At 44.5% G+C, this 19,435-nt stretch overlaps 1 pseudogene; it reads right to left on the reverse strand.

The window, feature by feature from the left end:
• Positions 1–18,351: 18,351 nt before the first annotated feature.
• On the reverse strand, positions 18,352–19,133 carry LOC121499148 (annotated as a pseudogene).
• Between the last annotated feature and the right edge of the window lie 302 nt (positions 19,134–19,435).

The following is a 19,435-nucleotide window of genomic DNA, read 5'->3' on the forward strand; positions in this document are numbered from 1 at the left end:
CCCATTTCAGAAGAGGGTCTTTGCTCTATGTACGAGGGTTGTGGGTGGCAAGGAACGAAGGGATGAGTTTGAAGGACAGCACTCCTCTTTTCCCATCTGAGAGGTGGTATTCATGCAACAAAAGAATGGTCTGCTCCAAAGGTGAAATCAATTATCCATCTATTATAACACAGAGAATTTCTCAAAGCTTTGAAATGAGAAATTTCAAAGACCTTAAGATGATGTGTTAGTGAAGCTCAATGTGCAGATGTCTCTTACCATTATACCATAATCTCTATAAGATGAGACTTCATCCAAGTGCTAGCCTCAGAGTGGGAGTTCAGCTCTGAGAAGTGGGGTAAGGCAGGTGGAGGCTGGGCTTCCTCCTGTGCTAGTCAGTAGGCTGCTATAATAGAATACCATAGACAGGGTGGCTAAAGCAACAAACATTTATTTCTGAAGCCTAGAAGTCTGATATCAGGGTGCCAGCACGGGCGGGTTCTTGGTGAATGTCCTCTTCCTGGTTTACAGATGACCACCTGCTTGCTGTGTCCCTGCATGGTGGGGAGAAAGAGTGTGCCGGATGGTCTCGTCATTCCTTATGACCATCAATTCCATCATGGGGGTTACACCCCATGACTTCATTGAAACCCAGTCACCTCCCAATGACCCCACTTCAAATACTATCACACTGGGAATTAAGGCTTAAATATATGGATTTGGGAGGGACACAAACATTTAGTCATAGCACCCCCTCCTTGATATTACTCACAGGTTACTGCTTCCTTTTTCTATATCTCCCTCCCTTCCATCCTCTACTGTGTGTGTGTGTGTGAACGAGAGAGGAAAATGAACATAAATTTCATCAAGCATCCAGATGTTTTCAGAAATCTGTCATCACATACTTCATCGAAACATATTTTCAACCAATACCTGGTTTTTGTTGCTGTATCAACTCAGGATAAGGTGAACCAAATATTTATAGCTAGAAAGGAGCATTTTGGTTCTAATCCTTTAAGTCAATTCAAGATTATTTGCTACATATAATGTATCCATCCTCTTTGTGCCCTGTCTCCCAATTTCTCAACCTCACCTCTGGTCATGGCCCTGGCAGGGTGGGTGGTGTCATGCAGGATCAAGTGCCCTGTATGCTGATGCCTCCCTTCTTAGACTGAGGTCATGCATCTTTCCCATCCACTCTGATGCCCCAATGCTGGTGTATTACACTTAGCAAGCCCCCAGTTATGACCTGGAAATGTAGGGGTGTTACCATCCCCAGGGGCAAGTCTCAACAGTGGGATCCCCTACTTCTTCTGGTTGGTTTTTGGGTGAAAATCCCTGAGAGGCATTCTGGGCACTCTTCAGAAGTACCCAGGATGGATGGAGCCACAGAAACTCATAGCTCTGAGCCCAGTAGCAAGCCCTTATGTTGGTTTTTCCTCACATGAGGAAATCGAGGTCTCTAAAAAAAATTAAGTAAATATCTATTGCTATTAGTAAAAGTACCAGGATCCAAACTCAGGATCCTCCCTCCATGGCAGAGCTCTTCCTTCCATCCCTTTAGCAGAAACTAAAGAAATTCATACTAATCATCCCTCAGCCCTTGACTGAATTTGTGCCAGGCTCAACATCCAGCATGCTCTGGATGTCATCGCTCTACTTCTCACATGAACCCTGTGAAGAGGATTGATCAAACCCATTTTAAAGATTAAGTATAAAGATGGGAAGACATTTACAAAACTAAAATGTAGAGTCTGACACTCAAACCCAGGTCTGTCTGTCTGCAGAATCTTGCATTTTCAACGTTCATCCAGAAAGTCAGTTTTTAAAAAAATGTCCTAATTATAGTTTGATCATTACCAAGAACCATAGTATGCCACAGTTGATTTTTCTCCTACTACAAACAATTGTTTCATTGTATATTCCACATTTCATTTTTGTATGTTATAATACTGATGTGCTTACTGCATGCCAGATATTTTGCTTAGTTTACCCTGAATTATTCCTCTTGATTCCCATGGCAATTCTAGAAGATACATGCCATTATTGGCCAAATTTAGAAAATGAGAAAATTGAAGTTCAGTTCACTTGCTCAAGGTCATCTCTGATTGTAAATCATATCTCTTTATCTACTCTCCTACACTATACCCTTCGGAAGCTCTTCACCTTGAGAGGAGCCCCAAAAGTGAAGTCTCTGGGACAAGAGCTGAAGACCAGACCCGGGAACGTGATAACCCTGCTGAATGCCTGCAGTATATGGCTATGATTGATCTCATTTCCACTTGATAAATTGTGCTTTTTATGTCACTATTTTGTCATTCTTGGTTCCACAGGGAGCTCTGCTTTCATCTCCCTCTTTCCATTTTCCTGAGTCCCATTGTTTGGGTCCAAATCAGATCTGAGCCAGGAGAGTTATAGAGGGCATCTAGTGTATTTTGTTATGTAGACAGTTGTAGTTGGAGGTGACATCTATTAGAAGAGAAACATATTGTCTAGATGGAACATTTTTTTTTATTGTTCAAAGAGAATTACAGAATTGTGAAAATAAGACATCTGGCCATTTCACCTTGTTGACAAGTTTTCAGGCATGATTGATGACTCTAGCCCTGGCCCCAACCTACACATGTGCCAATACTGTAAATCCTTTTATAGTCTATACATCTCGATTAAACCCCCGACACTGTTGATATACTTGGTGAACAAATATCAAGCACAAAGTCTCAGTGAGGGGAGCAAGCACAGGGAAGTAATTTGAGTTGACATAAGTGAATTAGGCAGATGTCTCAAGAAGGGGACTCTCTCTGGCAGCCTTGTAGCAATCAGAAGATGAAACGTGGAGCTGGGACCCCCCAAGACCTCAGAAGACTTACAAGGCAGGTGGAACTCTTATTGAAGGAATGTGACATAGACAACTCAGCTCTGATGTATCATATTTACTCTGGCTCTCATTTCATCATACACCAAGCATCCATTGAGCACCTACTCTGCCCTTGATTCTATACTAGGCCTAGAGGGTACATATTTGGAGAAGGCACAATTCCTGCCATTAAAGGGGGAAAATAAAAAATGAAAGCCAACACAAATACTGTCACAGAGACACAATCACGGTGGTGGAAGGGAAACTAGGGCACCTTCTTTCAGGTGATGAGGTTTATGTATTGAAGAATAACCAGATTGGCCAAGGAAAGAAGAGAGGAAGGGTGTTCTAGACGGAGAAAATAGCACACAACAGCTTAGGAGGCACCAGTGTCTCAGAAGGCCTCTGGCTTCCAGAGTTCATGGAAGAAATGGGACTGATGAGGCTCAGAGACAGGGAAGCAGAAACCAGGTCACTGTGGCTCTCAGACATTCTAAGAAATGTGAACTTTGTCAGTTTTTATCATTTTTTTTTCACTTTCTTCATACCCACAGACATCAAAATGACACATTCTCCTTTATGTTATTGAAAATTGCTAGATGAATTATGCATTGTTACTAAAATAAAATGGAAGCAATAGTGAAAAGTATGGTTTTGTTTTCCCAGACATTGTTTTGAAAACCACTGTGAAAGGCCACAGAGAAGCACTGAGGGTTTTGAGCAGAGATGGATGTGTGTGCTGGGACTCTCTTGGCAGTGCTGGAGGAAGTGCCTGCCTTCAGCTTGCCAGTCCAGGAAGACTGTGGTGGTTATATACCGTGGGCTGAAAGTTTGTGATCCTGAAAAATTTGTGTTGAAATCTAATGCCCCATGTGATGGTATTTGGAGGTGGGGCATTTGGGAGGGGATTAGATTATGAGGGTAAAGCTCTCAAGAATGGGGTGAGCGCTGTCACCCCTTTCACTATGTGAGCACACAGTTAGAAGACAGCCATCCACAAACCAGGAAGCCACAAGACAGTCAATCAGCCGGCACCATGATCTTGGAGTTGCTAGTCTCCAGAACTGTGAGAAACACATGTTTCCTATTTATAAGCCACCCACCAGTTTATAGCACTTTTATTAGAGCAGTCCGAAGAAACTGAGGCATTATGACAACAGGAGATGGAGAAAGGAAAACCAGCAGGGTGAGGCCTGATGGGGAGAGAAGAAGCTGTCAGGTGAGGCTTAATGGGGAGAGGAGAGAGGCTGGCAGGTGAGGCCTGATGAGGAGAGGAGAGGCCACCACATATAAAGTCTGAGTTCAAGTTAGTTAACTCCTTCCCAAACCCACTAGAAATTTATTCGTAAAATGGATTTTACACAGAGCACACCCATTCTTAGGAAGACTAATGGGCCGTAAACAAATCATAGTGATAGATGAGTAGATATCAATGGACTACATTATAAGGAGAAAACTAGCTTCCTGTCTAGGAGGCCAGATTACAAGTGGATTTGTGGGTCCTGGCCTTTGTTTTTTCTTTTCCCAGGAGGAAGATGATCACTGGAAAATGAACTATTCGCAAGAGTTTGGTGGACATTCATCCACTCATCCAATTTGTTGCCCTAGGAACTCTGTAGTGTGTGTGTGTGTGTGTGTGTGTGTGTGTGTGCATACAGAGCACACACCAGGGTGGTAAAGGCAGAGAACTTGCACTAAAGTTGCCCATGGATCTGGGGGGAAGACAAACACATCAATAGGAACTGAGTACGAGGAAGAAGTGTTCTAATACAAGTAGGACTCAAGCCATCCAGAGAAGAGCACAATCCCTCCTTCCATTTTCTAGAAACTGTATTTCTGTTGGGAAATGGTCATATCTGATTCCTGGTACAGCCCTTGGCAGGAAGTGGTGGTGTTTTCAAATGAAGTCATTAACAGAAATCCAATAGCAAGGGATTTCCAGTGAAGTAGATAATGCAGAAACTACTTATGTGTGATGACTAAGCATGCTCCACAGTATTGGAACCTATGTTAGCCTACTGGGGCTGTCACCAAAAAATACCACAAACAGGACAGTTTAAACTCAGAAATGCATTTTATCACAATTCTGGAGGCCAGAAGTCTAAGATCAAGATGTTGACAGGCTGAGTTTCTTCTGAGGCCTCTCCTGTTGGCTTGCAGACAGCTGCCTTCCTCTTGTGTCTTCACATGGTCATTACTCTGTGTGTGTGTCTGTCTTGATCTCTTCTCATAAAGACACCAGCCATATTGAATTCATGACCTAATTTAGTTTTAATGACCTCTTTGAAGATTTTATATCTAAATACAGTCATATCTTGAGGCCCTGGGGTTAGGAACTCAACACATGAATTTTGAGGAGACACAACACAGCCCATGAAAAATCCATATTGTGTACACGCTAAAGTTGAGATGGTGAAAGCAGGATCACTGCTTTGATTGGATGAGAATCAGAACATTTGTGAAAAGATAAGCCAGAGTGATGGTATAAACCTAACTGCAAAGGGGCACCACTAGAGGTATCTTGCTTAGCACCCATTGCTGGGTTATGGGCTTGGTTAATACTATGGTGTCCTGCTTCAGGACCGCCACAGGACCCCCACTTTTTACTCTTAGTCAATTGTTTGAGTGAGGTGCCTTGGATTTCAATGTGGCCAATCATGTCATCCACCTTGATTGTGGCAAAAAGCTCTACCAAGGCAGCCTGAGATCATACAACTGCCTTCACCACCTGAGTTGCCTTCCTTATTGACTGAACATGAAGTACACTAAAATCCAAAGTTGTTCTCCCCACGTATTCTAAGTTGTATCTCCCCTAGGCTTTACAATTACATGCGGGGACTCCTTTTCTGCTTCCACCTTTTCCTTTCTTCCAGAACCCACTAGAACCTAGAACCAACTATAACTTTCCAGAACCTAGTGTAGGCATTGAGTTAAGCAGCCTTCTAGCATTCACAGCATCTCCAAATAGGATACTATTCAGCTTCTTCTCTCTATCCCTTGATATGGAATAATGGAAATACTTGCTTTCCTATAACTCCCAGCCACTGGCCCTAGTTCTGCCACTTGATAAATCAGAGTCACAACTGCCTCCCATTGTCCTTCCAGGGTTTGAAATGAAATTTGATTCTCTACCGACATCACCATGCAGATTCTTCTAAGGCCTCCTACCCCTGCCATCCTTTCTTCTGTCTTCCTACCAATCCTTCTTTACATATCTATTAATCAGGATTTGTCCCAGAAACTCAAACTGCCACCTGAAATAACATGTCATTAAACCAGATGCTCCATGAGGGCAGGAGCCATGTCTAGCTTGGTTGCCACTGTATCCCTCAGACCTCGCACTGTGCCCAACCCACACAGGAGCTTAGTTAATATTGTTAACTGGAGGCAGAAAAGAAGGCAGACCAGTCATTTCTGCCCTCCAGGAGCTTACTATACAGTAAAGACAGAGTGGGGAAAGAGACCATTCAGTGTGGTAGGCCTACAAAGGACATGTGTACAGAGGACGGTAGTGTACCACGGAAAACACACATAGATCTACCCTAGGATTCCAGAAAGGGCTTTGCAGAGGAGGTGATCGTTGGGCCATTTTATTGACAACTCAAGGTTTTCCAGAAGGAAAAGTGGAATTTTAGCAAAGAAAATAGCGTATGGGAAGTCCTGGAGACTCACAACATCAAATAATTAGGAAATCACGAGTGTGTCAGCATTTACTGAGCCCCTGGTATGTGCCAGGCATGCTCCCTGTGCTTCAGGTACCAGAGACTGCCGAGTGCCTGTCACTGCTCAAGTGTTTTGATTCCAAAGGCCCAGAAAGAATCAGGAAAATCCAAGTTGTATTCCCACCTCGACTTTGATCTGCTAATGACTTGTTATTCGTTATTCTTCCATTTAAAAGGCACAGTCAACCACACAGCTACTGAGTAATGCATCATAAAATAGCAAGTAAAAAAATAATTACATGTTCCTGAAATTGCTTGGTGGTTATCCTTGAAATATCAAATCATTCTGATGAATTACTTGGTAATATAACTTTTCTTTTTTAATTTCATGATAATGTTCCAATTTACTAGTCACAAAACTCCTGACATCATTGCAGTCCCAGCAGGGTAGATATTTTAAGCAGTTTTGACAATATAATTATGGTGATTACGTGGATATTTGTTTCCCATCAACTAAATAATAACACCTTGTCCTGAGAATCTAGGTTTCTTGGAAGAATCTCAAAGTGCTTTACCAACAAGCATTATTTTTCACGAGGGGTTTGCTCCAAGCCCCCCCGCCCCAGATTGAGGGGCTCACATTCCTGGTTGAGTACCAAGCCCTGTGGTAGCTGAAGGAGCTCCTGGTCAAGGTGTGGCACTCAGGAAGAGCAAGTAAGATTTCCTCAGCTTTGCCTCACCGAAGGCCTGGGATCTGGGGGTTCCTGAATCAGCCTCCACAAAGGTCAGGCCAATTCTTAGAACCTGAGTGTAGTGTAAGAGCTGGTTAAGTTCCCGTAAGGCTACTGTGTGCCAAGACCTGAGGTTGGAGCAGAAGCTTACACTAAATAGATTACTCTGGCAGTAAAAGAAACAAACAAAATAACTCTTATTTAAAACTCATAGCTTCTGGGGTGCCTGGGTGGGTCAACTGGTTAAACGTCTGCCTTCAGCTCAGGTCATGATCCTGGGGTTCTGTTGGGCTCCCTGCTTAGCAGGAAGCTTATTTCTCCCTCTGCTGCTCCTCCTGCTTGTGCTCGCTCTCTCTCTCTCTCTCTCTCTCATTCTCTCTGACAAATAAATAAATAAAATCATTTTAAAAAGTAAAATAAAATGCATAGCTTATTAGCAATCGAAGTAACACTAAGTAAAAGAAGCTTCTAATTTACTACTGAACACCTATCAAGTAAATAATAATGAGCAAATACTGTCAGGGATGGAAAGAAACATGAGTTTCACATTGCTTGATCTTTCTGGAGGAAGCCAATATGCAGTCAGGTCTATAAAACAATTTTCTTGTATTTGTAAATGACTTCAAATGAAATTAAATAGGTGTAGGTCTGAGTACATAGCCTGGGACTTAGTAGGCTAGTAAGGAAAATGTGTCTTCTTTCCTTTGGGTAATTCCTTAGCTCAATCTTCCTAGAAAGACTGAGGCACAACCGGGGTGCTCATGTTTATTCAGGGATGAAATAGCAGGAGAGCAAGAGGCAGGCCTTTTAAAAAATCTAAGTTTTATAGTTATTCAGGCACGGTGGTGAGGCAAACTGGTCAGGAGAGGACTGTCATAGTTTTTATTCAGGGTTCCCAAGAGGAAGGGAGATGGCATGTAAGGTAGAGCCACACAGGGAACTGCCAGAGTCGACCAGGAAGCAGGAGTTGGGGAAATGGGTCAAGAACCCTTATTTGGTTTCTGCAGGAAGGAATGGGTGAGGTCGGGTAAGCAGGTTTAAGATCTGCTAATTCAAGTAATTTGAGTTATTTGAGAGGGCTCTGGGACACAAGGGAGTAGAGCTTGTCTGGTACCTGGGCCTGGGTGACCAGGGCGGGTAGACAGTGGCTGGAGTGTGAGAGCCTGATAGAGACAGAGGGGTGTGGCGGTGGGTTCTGGATTGAATGGTGTGCACATAAAAGGCACACTTACCTGGGAGTCATTTACTGTGTCTAAGAACGGGTTAGCCCAGTTCATGTCTGAAGGGTCCCAGTCAGTAAGACCCCAGATGTCAAAGTGTCAGAAACACATGGTTAATACAGTAAGAAGGAAGCTGGAGAGATAAGGGAGGAGGCAGGAAAGTACAGAGTGGCCCCTTACTGAGATACTATTACATTTTCCCAGGAACATGCAGCTGGGTTCTTGGTTGTATGAACCAGAACATGCACTGGATTGGGATGGTTTACTAGGGGTGAAAAAGAAAGGATTTCTATGCCAGCAACTTCCCAGCTCCTGTCGCATCTTGAGCAAGGGGGGATGCCCACTGGGTATAAACTCCAGGTCACATCACAAGGTAGCAATGGGCAGAGGACGAGAGACTGACAGCCAGGAGACAGTGACATCTGCTCCAGGTCTGAAAAACCTAAAAGAGGAGCCCAAATGAAAGAGAAGTTTCTGTGGGCCGAGTTATGATTCTCCCCCAAATTCATATGTCCAAGTCTTAATCTCCAGTATCTCAGAATGTGACTGTATTTGGAGACAGAGTCTTAAAAGAAGTAATTATATTAAAGTGAGGTCATCAGGCTGGGTGATAATCCAGGAAGATTAGGATACAGATGGGTATGACGGGAAGATCACGTGAAGAAACAGGGTCTTCTTGGCCATCTCCAGGCCAAGGAGAGAGAGCTCAGAAGAAACCAGCCCTGCCAACACCTTGATTTTGGACTTCTAGCCTCTAATTCTGCAAGAAAATGAATTCTTGTTGTTTAAGCTGCTCAGTGCACGGTAGTTTGTTACGGCAGCCCTAGCAAACCAACCCAAGCCGTCCTGCAGAGCTACCACAGGGTATGCAAGACAGTGAATTTGGTACAGCAAAATAATGAGCTAATATATAGCCATTAAAATGAAAATTCTTTGGAGTAAGCACACAATTGCGCACACTGATTGATGGTGAGTAAAGAGGGCAGAAGGGAAAATAGGATGTACATGTTGATTACAACGAGGTGAAATGAATGTAAATCTGTATGTTTATACAGTTCAAGGAAGATTTGGAGTGATGGGAAGTTAATTCTCTTTTTCCACAAAACTGTTTTAATTAGGCTGACTGCATATTACAATTAAATATATATTATGTTCATTTAAAATGTTTTTCTTTGATCCTCTATTTCACATTGCTTATAGAAGAGAAAAAAATATGTTTGATTAAGTCATACAGCCTGGCTGGGTTTGTTGGCTCACGTGACAGCTGAATACTTTGGGGTGCTGAGAAGGATTCTGAGGCTCTGTCTAGATCCCATCAGCCGGCAATTTTCTGTGAGTGGCCCAGGAGGGGGAAATGGCAGCACGTGCCTGGCCTGGATGATCTCCAAAGGCCTGTTCAGGTTTAACTCTGCGATTCTAAGATCGCATCTGTGAGTCTTTGCAGGTTAGAGTAGAATTGGGTTCTACGCTGCTTACTGGCTGCATAAATTAAAGAAGCCGTTTCCATGTGTGAGTCACAGAAATTCCCGCGTCCTTGTTCCAGCGCGCATCTGGGCCCAGTTCTTAGATAATCCACGTTGATCGCCTGAGCAAACACCCTGCAGCCTTTTCATTAACTGGACTTTGTTTCTCATTTAGGTTCAGATTTGTCCTCGTGCAGGGATGGGGGGGGGGGGGTCTCTCCTCACTGGGTTTCCGTTCCTTCCTGGTTTGTCTCTATGCAGTTGTAAAAACAAGCAAAGACAGCGAACCTGGGACCTCACACCTATCTCTCACTTAAATGTGTCTCTTGAGTTGTTTTTTTTTTTTAATTTTTATTTATTTATGATAGTCACAGAGAGAGAGAGAGAGAGAGAGAGATAGAGGCAGAGACATAGGCAGAGGGAGAAGCAGGCTCCATGCACCGGGAGCCCGACATGGGATTTGATTCCCGGTCTCCAGGATCACGCCCTGGGCCAAAGGCAGGTGCCAAACCACTGCGCCAACCAGGGATCCCTTGAGTTGTTTTTTTAAAAAACAAGTCAGTGTATCATTTCTGTAGCCCTTTGGTGTTTGCAGAGCATCTCCCTGCGCCGTTGATCCTTAGGCATCAGTCCCCAGGAAAGGCAGGCAGGTCACGTCTCCATGCCCAACCTGCACAGGTCTCATGATTCCAGGCATCACACAATGACATTCCTATCTGGCCTCGGGTCTGGCTGACCACAGCTGCTGGCTCAGGGGGCGTCCTAGGGTGTTCCTTCCAAGTGTAATGACCACAGCCCAAGGCTGGTTCCAGTTTCATCCTCCCCTGGGAAGCATATGCCCCATGTACCCCTTGGCTTCGTCTCTGATTCAGGACTTCTCCAGGGCCTCTCCAAGGGGAGGCTTGCCCTCCATGCCCTCAGCCTCATGGGGTTTGGGGACTAGGGCTTTCCCAGGAAGTGAGACCTGCCAGGGTTGGACAAAGGACAAGTCGGTCACCCTCCCTGGGGAAGACATCAGCACACTTCAGGTGAGGAGGAGGCGGTCGGTGGGGCAAGCCCACTCTGCCACCTTGTAGTGCTGCCAACCATGTAGCAGGATTGCCTGCAGTTCGCTCAGAAACCATGAGTCCCACCCTGCTGGTTCATTGCAGAGACTCCCTGATCCACTGCTCTAAGGGAAGGGCTCCTCCCCAGTCCCCCACTCCATGTCCCTGCTTGTGAGAGGCAGACACAGGATCCCACCCAGGGCTCCTGACGCTCATTGCTTGTGCCATGGCAGCTTTGATTCAATGTTGTCATCTGCTTGCACCTCCTCACTTAGGCCTTCCTAGACATTCTTCTCAACTCATCGCCACTCAATTTATAAGGAAACTGAGCTAGGAGAGATGACGACAGCATGTGCTCAAGATGACACTGCTTGCTAATCAGCTGGCTTCATGTTTCCCTTGATTATCCACATGGGCTCAGTGTAGCCTCAAGGGCCCTTAAACGAGGAAGACAAGGGGCAAGCAGAGCAATCAGGGGAATGTGTGACAGCAGTAAAAGGCACTCCATAGAGTGACACAACATTGGTGGCCGTGAAGATGGACTGTGAGCCAGGGGTAATTTCTAGAAGCTGAAAAGGCCAAGAAACAGATCAGCTTCTAGAGAGGAAGGCAGATCTTCCAACATCTGGATTGGAGCCTGGCAAGACCCATGTCAGGTTGCTAACCTCCAGAACTATACGATAATAAATGTGTGTTGTGCTAAGTCACTGAATTTGGCACTGACAGCAACTGCTACACTAACAGTGTTTGCAAGAAAGGGAACACCAAAATATTTACATCCCTGAGCATCAGTCTGGGTCACAGTGAATATTTATAGAATGAATGGATAAAACGGGTGAGGGATGAGTCCATTCATATGTCCTATGGTGCTCTACCTATTTCTGTGGTGGAGGAGAACAAACGCACATGGGCAGAGCGAGGGCTGCTTCTCTATCTGTATCTCTGTCTCCACTTATATCACATCTGTACCTATGTACCTACACCTTACCGGTATCCATACCTATTTATCTAGAGATATGGATAAAGAAGTCGATAAGTCAATAGACGTATGTGCGTACAAATATGCCTCTGGCACTATACGTACATTGTTTTGTTTACTTTCCACAACACTCATCACTCATATGTAGAATGTAAGAAATAGTGCAAAGGATCAAAAGGGGAGGAGGGGAAATGGAATGGGAAAAAATCAGAGAGGAAGACAAACCGAGAGAGACTCCTAACTCTGGCAAACACACTGAGGGTCACTGGAAGGCAGGTGGGTGAGGGGATGGGGTAACTGGGTGATGGGCATGAAGGAGGGCACATGATGTGATGAGCACTGGGTGTTACAGGCACCTGATGAATTATTGAACTCTACATTTGAAACTAATGATGCATTATTTGTTGGCAAATTGAATTTAAATTTTCAAAAAAAGAAAAAAAAATCCACAACAACATGGTGGAAAAATGAATTTTCCCGCATTTATTTATTTATTTTTATTCCCCCCACCCCGCATTTATTGCTGTGAAAACTGAGACCCCCGAAAGGCCAACGGACTCAAGTTTGTGCAGTTCGTCGGAGCAGGTCGTCGGAAGGGCGCAGAACAACAGTGGAAGCTCCCTGGGCTGTTGGGCAGGGCCTCTCCCCACAGGCCTCTCCCTGCTTCCTCTCCGCATCACCCAAACACCATGACCCAGATCCTCAGGCTGATTTGAGTTTTGAAGAATTCTCTTTGAAAAGTTCTCACACCGGATATTTTTATAGAGACCTGGTGGAATGATTCTCACAATTGACTTGTCAGCCTTGATAGATAGATAGTGTTCTCTACAGTCCCAGCTGAAAGGGGGGGGAAAGGTTATTTTATGTGCTGACTAAATTTGTAAGCAGGGATCTAATTAAAACATGTCAACAGCAAAACTCTGATTAAAGAATGCTGTATGAAAGTTGTGTCTACTTGAATGAATCAAGCATAAATAAAGGGAATGAAGATTTATTCCAGAGAAATAGGGAGAAAGGGTGGGGGGATGGAAAGAAGAGTGCCTGGTGCTGGAGTTATTTGAAGCCATGGGTATCTGCGGGCAGATTCTTATTAAAAGGTTTTGAGGATGGAAAAAAAAATAGCACCACTTTTCCCTAAAGGTTGAGAGAGCAATAAGAGGAAAGCAATTTCTGTTTGGTGAGATCCATTTCACACACGACTCAGGGAAAGAAGAATCAGGTGTGCTGCAGAGTCACACTGGGTATGTGCTGGAAATTGCGGGCTGCCCTTGACTCCTAGAGCATCTGTCCCCAGCTGAAGCAGGTGGGGAGGGGCCAGCCCCTAAAGCGACAGCAGTGCCAGAGGACTTACCAAGGAGGCATGTTCCCACACCCCCGGCCCTCCTGTCATTCTAGAAGACCCTAAAACCCAGCTCGTGTTTACTGCTCAGTTCCGATTGTCCAGAGCTGGTGCTAGAAGCTTTCAAATGCATAGTTTAATTTAGGAAACCGTATCAGCAGCCCTGCTAAGTAAGCATCACTATCCTCATTTTAAGGAAACAAGCTCAGAGAAGGTGAGCGTGACGGTAGGCTCCAAAGATACCCACGCCTAATCCCTGGAACCTGTGAATATTACCCAACATGGCAGGTGTGATTAGGGTAAGGATTCGAGGTGGGGAGATTCTCCTGGATTATCTGGGTGGCTCCTAAATGTAACCATAGGGTCCTTAGAAGAGGAAGTTGGAGGGAGATCTGATGGTAGAGGAAATAGTGGGATGAATGCCAGAACCCGTGTTCCCCCTATGTGATGGCCCTCAGGATCTGATCCCTTCCCCTGCCCTCCCATCCCCAGAGTAGTGTCTGCGCCTTCCTAAGAATCCTATCGGCCGGTCCACAAGACTTACCCTACTCTCTTAATGATTTTCCATCCTCTGATACCCACCTTCCCCTACTTGTCGGCTATAAAATCCCTACTTTTCCGTGTTGTTTTCAGAGATGAGCCCAATCTCTCTTCCTTACTGCAAAACCCCATTTCAGTGGTCCCTATAGCTCCTGAGATAATCCTAAATCTAGGAGAGCCTTAGCATAAGTGTCATGAATAATTTCCCTTAATCCTGGCCGTATTAGTTTCCTGCGGCTGCTGTAACAAAGTACAAACTGGGTTACAACAAAAGCACAACAAAAGTGTATTGGCTCACAGTTCTGAAGGCTACAAGTCCTAAAGCAAGGTGCTGGTAGGACACACACCGGCTGAAATCTGTAAGGGAGAAGCTTTGCCTCCTCTGGCTTCTAGTGTTTGCCAGTGATCCTTGGCGTTCCTTGGCTTGTAGATGCATCACACTGATCTCTGCTTGTCACGTGTTCATCTTTTTCCTGTGTATCTCTGTGTCTTTTCTCTGTTTTCTTTTTCTTTTTAAGATTTTATTTATTTGTTCATGAGAGATACACAGAAAGAGAGAGCGAGGCAGAGACACAGGCCGAGGGAGAAGCAGGCTCCATGCAGGGACCCTGACATGGGACTCGATCCCATGTCTCCAGGATCACGCCCTGGGCCAAAGGCAGCGCTAAACCACTGGGCCACTGGGGCTGCCCTCTTCTCTGTTTCTGTAAGGACACCTGTCATGCTGGACTAAGGGCCCGCTGTACTTCTGTATGGCCTCATCTACATCTCACTCATTGCACCTGCAAAGAACCTACTTCCAAACAAGATCCTACAGAAGCACTGCATGGGGGAGTTAGAACTTCAATGCATCTTTTTGAGGACACCATTCAGCCTGTAAACTTGCCAAAGCCATTTAGCTAGTAGATGGCAGTGATGGGCTTAAATACAGCTCTGGTTCTTTTCCCTTCACCAGACTTGATGCAGGCTCTTTGTGAATAGTGTGCCAACGAGGCTCATGGCTCTTCAGTGGCTCCCTAAGAGTTTCCAGCAGATTTCCTGGCGCTTTAAGTGTCCCAGGTACCTTCACTTGGGAATACTATTTTGCTCTACTAAGCTCAAGCTAGTGGGAGCTCTCTTTGCAAGTCACTTATTCCCATTCCAAAAGGCTTAGATGCTTTATTTTCATTCCTTTCAGCATGAAATTATTCTCCAAAGTGCAGAAGAAGGGACCTTTTATTGAAATGGATCAGTTTCTACCTGGAAATTGTGACATCTATTGCCCTTTTGGACAATCTCTGCTGTGAAATAACTATTTTTATCTTCGAGCCCATTCTTTTAAAATTGTGCTGTTGACATTTTTCTTATTCATTAGTAAAAGCTCTTTCTGTATTAATCTTCTGTCAGGAAAGTTGCAAATGTTTCCCCCATTCTATCATAGATCTTTGACTTTGTTTTATACTCTCTTCTCATGCAGAAGTCTTAACTCTTTTAGGATCTATGTGTATTCTTTCCTCCCTTACCTAGAGCTTTCTGTCTTGCTTGAAAAGTCCTCTCAGACCCCTTCTGACACATACGCCCTCCTAAATTTCTCACTGGTTTTGATTTCTCTGAATTGTTTTTACTGTTATGCTGAAATGGAATATGCAAATGATCAGGATATTGGTGGGTCCACTCACCATGTCAACTGTGCTGAAGTCTGTGTACTGGATCTGTGTGCTCCTGTATAATTTCTGGATTTCACAGAAGTTCCTATACTCTTGAATCCACAATATTCAACCCTTAGGTGTTATTGAAACCCTGGGCAAATTGAAGTGAAATGCTCTGGGAGAGAAGAGACGGGCAATCATTGCGCTTCTCTTCTCTACTCCTACTTCCCTTTGGTAAAGCTGAAGATGGGCTGTTTGATAAATCTACACAACTATATATATATACATACACGTGTATATATGCACGTATGTCTCAGAGACTGCTACATGTTCACCAAAACACATAATTTTCCCACACCAGAGGGTTGGAGATAACCCCCGTTGAAGATTTTGGCGACTGCCACTTTGGTGAAATTGTATAAAATTAGGTGTCTAACCATCTGGGGCATGTGAAGACCTGCTCTCCAGGCTATAGGGCAAGTTGTTACATCTAGAGCTCCCTACGCATAAAAGTTGGGCACAGTGTTTGTTGGGACTCTTTAGATTTGGAAGGCAGCACATACTACATTTGGGAGTACGACTCCCACAGTTTATTGATAACTAGGAAGCCTGCCAGTTTTGACTGGGGCCAAAAAAGAGTACTCTGCAACAGGTTCAGGCTTCAGTAAAAATTGCTCTGACACGGAGCTATACGATCAGGCATATCTTCTGGTGAAAGATATATTTAGGTAGATAGGGATGCTGCGTGGAGCACCTGGCAATCTCAATAAAAAGCCATGGAGCAGACCTCTAGGTTTCTGGATCAAAGATACACTTCTATCATAGATAATTATATGTTGTTCAAAAAAGCAAGTCCAGCCATGCTTCTGAATCTTAATGAAGGCTGAGTGTCTGACACAGGACATCAAGTGACTTTGCAACTGGAACCGTCCATCAAGAGCTAGGTATTGTCAGAGCTACCAGGTTATAAGGTTAGGCAAGCATAGTAACAACTCATCATAAGATAAAAATGGTCCATGCTAGATCAAGCCCAGGCAGATCTGGGAGGCACAGGTGAATTATATGAATCCATGACCCAGACCCTGTCACATACCTCTGTTGCACGAGAGCCTCTCCCACCACTCACATAAATGGCCTCTTATGAGGCTCCCTATGACAGTGATGGAGAAGGAAAACCCCAGTCCAGGTTCTTAAATGGCCCGTCGCAATTTGTTAGTATGCTGACCATCCTCCAATCTCACTCAGGGATGTGTCCATGAAAGACAGAGGTAGGAAAGTATCTCAGGGATGTGTCCATGAAAGACAGAGGTAGGAAAGTATCTCCACGTATGGGGTTTGAACAGATTTGTTCATCTACTTTAAATGGACATAGAAGGAGTCTGAGGAAAGGATATGTATAGGAATGAATAGCTTAACTGCCTGGTCAGGGACCTAAAAAGAACTTGGTTGGAAGATGGGAGACAACGGAATTAAGGGGAGAACCGTGCAGATAGTCCTATTAGAATGAATACATAAAACATTGGTCCTGTTGGACCTGTCACCATCACTTCCAGAAAATCTCTTGAGCAATTTTTTCCTCCCAAACCTCCCAAAACTCTTCAGCTGTTGGCTCTCCTGGACCAGTGGTCTTAAATTCCAATAGAAGGATGTGTCTGTTAAACAACATATGAAGGGCTCTACCAAGCCAATGGTTATGGTTGATGGCTAGTTAGCTTCACATGCTGATAGACCACAGCAGGGAAAATTACTACGCTTGCAAGAACAAATGACATGAGGTGCTAGGGCTACTGCTCGTACTGGGAGCAGAGGCACATAAGTATGGAACTCAGCAGATTCACTGAGGTGCTCCTTGGGGCTTCCATGCCTACTGGTAACTGCAAATGGAAACGCATTAGCCATGGCATGACAAAAGCATTGTAACCATTGTAGCTCGGATACCTCAGTGATGAAGTTCTGAGTTAACCCACTGGGAAAGCAACTTACATCAACAGAAATATTGGCCAAGGCAGAGAACAATATCAAATGAGCGTTAGAGGAGGGAGATGACAAATATGCAAGAATATGCCACAATGCAGAGTCGGTGACAGAAAAAAAGTAGATTTTCTGTGTGGCGAGAGTGGATCTGAGTGGTGCATGAGGTGGACTGTAGCAGGTGCACTGCTCATGGCCTCTTTGGATGACTCAGAGGCCTACAAAGCTTTACGGACAATCTCTTCCCTGCAAGACCTTCTTCCTTTAGCATCTGTATCTCTGTCTGAGAGCTTTCTCTGGCTACAGGAGCTTGCCAGGCTGAACCTGACGGTACATGTCAGAGAACTAATGTCCGCCAGAAGCAAGCATCAAGTGATAGTGGGCAGTAGTTAGGGAAATGTGCTCTCTATTTCAGCTCTCAGAGGATTTTCAGCAAGCTAAGCCTCAGAAGCCAGCAGTAGTCAACTACTCAATTGCACATTCTATTGTTTTTTTTAAGTATTTATTTATTTATTTGTTTGTTTATTTATTTCTCTTAGGGCATTTATTTATTAAAACGTTCTCTGCCAAGATTTCACATTAGCTAAAATTCAAATCTGTCTTTACATTTCTCTACTGAGGACTCCACCTCGGTGTGTGACATAAAAGCACCAGCAGTGAGTGTTACCAGCGTCCACACAGTGAGCCCCGTGGTCCGCCTCTGTGTTCCCAGGTGACCCAACTAGATGTTAATACTGCTCTGCTACAGGGTAAAAGCTCCTAACTCAAACCCATTGGAAAAAGGGGTGAAATCTGCAAAGTGCACTTTAAGAATTGGTTCTGTTTGCTCATGAAAAGAAACCAGTGAGTCCTCTAAGAATAATAAAAGGGGTATTTTACAGTTAAGCACATGATTTGGAGTGAAGAATTCGGATGTTGCTCTGCTGGTCCAGGCTGTTAATAGTCTTCTTGTTCCTCCTGTGGGCCCCCTTCATCAGGTATCACATGTCCATGATCCTCTGCAATACAGGGTTGTTTTCCCCTTCTTTCTCCTGGCAAATCAATTCAATGTTTCTTAGCTTTCCAAAGTAGAAATCTCTTTCTTTCTCCAAGTCTTCGACAGTAAGTTTCAATACATTGACCTGCTGCATCAATTCAGCTGCTTCATCATCCCCGTTGCCCACACCCGGCTTCTTTCGCACCACACCCGGGCCACCCTTAAGGGTTGAAGTAGTTCTGTGTGTTGCAATGGGCCTCTGTGGAGCTGCCCTGCTAGAACTGAGAGGTTTCTTCGGTTTGTTCAGAGCTGGAGCAACAAGGAAGAGAACCACCGCAGTTTTTTGACCTTGTCTGGCAGCTACAGGGTCATAGTCTTTTCCATCATAGTTTGCATCAAAAAACTTCTTGAACCACTGAACAAATTCAAAATTGTCCTGAAAATTTCCTTTTACTAATTTGTCCACAGGAATTGTTTTGTCAACACCCATTCACTTGAAACCTGCTTGTAGTATTTTGAAGTTCTGGATGTATTCATGCTCTAGTTTAGCCTGGAATTTCACTTTCTTCAAGGCAATGGAACCAGGGAATAGCATGTCCATAAACTGACAATAGGCAGCCCCTGAACACAACTGTTCAATCTTTGTCAGGTTCAGCTGCAGAGACTCATTGATCCAGGCCAGCATGTCATGTCGACTTAGGTTATCACTGGTGATGGACGTTGAGTGTACGTTCACTGCCATCGTCGGCTCTCGGCGGGACTGCGTCCACTGCCTGTGCCCAGCTTCGGTTCTGTCTTTGTCGCGTTTCTTATTTATTTATTCATGAGGGAGGGAGTAGAGGGGAGAAGCAGAAGGAGAGGGAGAAATAGAATCTCAAGTAGACTCCCTGCTGAGCATGGGACCCAAGGCAGGGCTTGATATCACAACCCTGAGATCATAGTCTGAGCTGAAATCAAGAGTCAGATGCTTAACCGACTGAGCCATCCAGGTGCCCCTCAACTGCACACTCTTTATTGTCTTTTCTTCACTCTGTCCCCCTTTCA

The sequence above is a fragment of the Vulpes lagopus genome, chromosome 9 (genome assembly GCF_018345385.1).
Source record: "Vulpes lagopus strain Blue_001 chromosome 9, ASM1834538v1, whole genome shotgun sequence".
In the NCBI taxonomy this organism is placed as follows: Eukaryota; Metazoa; Chordata; class Mammalia; order Carnivora; family Canidae; genus Vulpes; species Vulpes lagopus.